Source organism: Panthera uncia, chromosome X (assembly GCF_023721935.1).
Source record: "Panthera uncia isolate 11264 chromosome X, Puncia_PCG_1.0, whole genome shotgun sequence".
NCBI lineage: Eukaryota > Metazoa > Chordata > Mammalia > Carnivora > Felidae > Panthera > Panthera uncia.
The window spans coordinates 114946335-114949119 of NC_064817.1; positions in this window are offsets into that span (position 1 = coordinate 114946335).

Here is a 2785-nt window from a genome sequence, read left to right on the forward strand (position 1 = left end):
CTGGCAGCCTCATCAATGTCTTGAAGGAAATTACTATATTTGCTAACTACAACTCATATTTGATATTTCACTTCCAAATACTTTTTTTTTTTAAAGCACACATTTAGGTAGACACCACTAAGTTGAGGCCGACAGCCCTTCACTAATTCACACTGAGCACTGGTGAGCTGTGGGGAAAGGTCCTGGACCAGGACTCCGAGTCCCTGGGTTCTGTTTCTAATTGTATGGATTCTTGAACTTCAGCACTCGTCCTGGTGGAGGAATGTCCTCATCTATAAAATGAATCTCATTGCAAAGGTCTTGTCCAGCTCTCACGCTGGCTTCTGCTTCAATGTAATATTAACCTAATTAATACATGTTTGTTAAATGAACGACAACGAATAAGCCATATCTCTCTAGGAACTACGTATATTTAATATTTAGCAACATGTCGAAACAAATGCCCCTTTGCTATGCAAGGAAGCTTAATCGCTCACTGCATCACTCCGCCACGGCTGGGGGGGGGGCTCACGGGCTGCCCCTCTCCCGCTGAGGACGGCTGGGCTCCGTGTTGCCCTTTGGCACAGAGAAGGAAAACTTGAGGCCCCAGGAGGACGGGATCTTCCCCGAGGCCAAGCAAGAACTACAGGATGGGGAGGGGGCGCATGACGTCTGCTCCAAGGCTCTTCCCGGAAGGAAAAGGACAGGGAGCCGTGAAAGGCTGAGAAAAACTCCGGAGGAGACTGCCAGAGAGCCACAGGTTGCCTTCCTGCCCGAGTTGAGAAACTACCCGAGCCCTTCTTGGGGAGGAGAGAGCCAGTGTGGGCCGAACAGTGAGTCCCAGGACCCGAGCGGAGCAGGGAGGTGGGAGGGGAGACGCGGGGGGCTTTCCATCCTCGGCGGCTCATTCCGCCTGTGGGGCTGTCTGTGTTCCAAATGCGGCCCGGCAATGGGACCCTGTGTCAGCTCTGCCTGCAGCGGTCAGGGAAAGCAAGTGTGAGTGTTTTGTGGGACAGGCCCACCCTGGGTCGATTCACTTACCCCTCTCTTCGATCGCCCCTTTTCCCTGACTCGCCAGAGGCGCCCTGGCCCTTCCGGGCGGTAGCAGATAACCGCATCTTGCAAATGGACCCCCACACGGGAGAGACACCCGGTTCCAGGGGACCTTAAGATCATTAAGGAGAAGCGGGATAATGGAGGCCAAAAGCCGACACCTGGCTGTTAATGGCGTGGAAAGGTTCTGTGAATCCGACCGAATGTCAGAACCGGAAGGGCCCGTACAGCCCCATCCCCTTCTGCCAACGGCGATGCGAAGTTGCAGAGAGAAGCGAGCAACCCGGCCACAGAGCTGGATCAGAACCCAGGCGCACTGGATGTCGGGCTGTCGGGCGGGACCTCTCCCCCCGTCTCCCGCGGTTCTCGGCCGCCGGCCTTCCCGCACTGCTGCCTTCGTTCTAGCTCCCCTGCCCTTGTCGCCTGCAGCTTTAGGCCCCTCCGTGGGCGCCCGCGCTGGGGCTCCCACACCCAGCCGAGCGAGGCTCAGCCTGGCAGTGTCTTTCTGACACCCACTCCTCCTTCCTGCAGGCGCAGAGCACGCATTTAAACTTCATCTTCTGGCTAACTATAAACCTCAGGGAGAGAATGGTTCTGAAGCCGCTCGTCTCTAACGCTGAGCTGGCTTTCAGAATCCAGGCGACGTGTGTTTGGCCAGTCACGGCCCAGAAAGTACTTCTCTCAGCACTGAAACAAAGCTCTGTATGTAAGGCACAAATCCCCTCCTCGCCCTCCTACACAGGCACCGTGGAGCGGGCACACACCGCACTCCGCACCGAGAGCACGGGGGCAGGAGATCTAGGAGGCTGGCAGGCGGGCCCCAGTCCTGGAGCAAAGAGGCACATCTCCCACCCACACACACATGAGCGCGCGCGCGCGAGCGCGCGCACAGACGCACGCACACACACACACACACTCTCACTGGGAAGATCCGGACCTCTGCTTGGGAATTTGCAATGAGACCCTACTGGAATGGCCAAGAGGGGTAGCAGGTGGAAGAAACCACTCGGAGGGGCCACGGGCCGGAGGAGTCCCGGCGGTCGCAGCCCCTCAGTGGGGACCCCTCCTGGAGAATCCCTCTCCAGGGGCTTCGCCAGCCGCTCGCCGCCCGCCGGGCTGGAGGTGGAGTAGTTCAGAAGCAACTGACGCAGCCCGGATTCGAGCTTTGCAAAGCCGCTCGCTGGGAAGGGAAGCATCTGCCCCTCCCTCCCCCACCGCGCGCCCTCGATCCGCCGCTTGCCCCCTCCCCGCGTGACGTCACCCCAGCCCTGTCCGGGGGAGCCTGCAAAACCTCTCAAATTCAAACTGTCGGGCGCACTGCTGCCGCCGCCAGCGCATCGGAAGCGCGCGCCCAGGCTCGGCCGTCGCCGTCGCCGCCGCCGCCGCCCGCCACCCGGGCCGGCCGGCTCCCCGACCTCCCTCCGCAACCGCACCCCCGGGTCGCCGTCGGCTCAGCCTGCAGCCGCCCCGGGCGTCCTCTCCTCCCCTGCGGCCCGCCGGGGTTTGGGTTTTTCCCCCCCCCCCCCCCCCCCCCCCACCCCAGGCAAATTAAATCCGCCGGCGGAAAGCAGGGCATCCCCCCGGAAGCGGCGTCTTCTTTTACCTTGCTCTTCTTCTCTTTCCGAAGATGCCAAACTACTGGCGGACAGCAGAGGAGAGGGGTCCCGTCTTCTCCTGATGTGTGAGTAACCCCCACCCCGCGCTGCCTTGGCGCTTCCATCCTCTCCCCCTCCCCCACCGCCAGTCCCCTGAT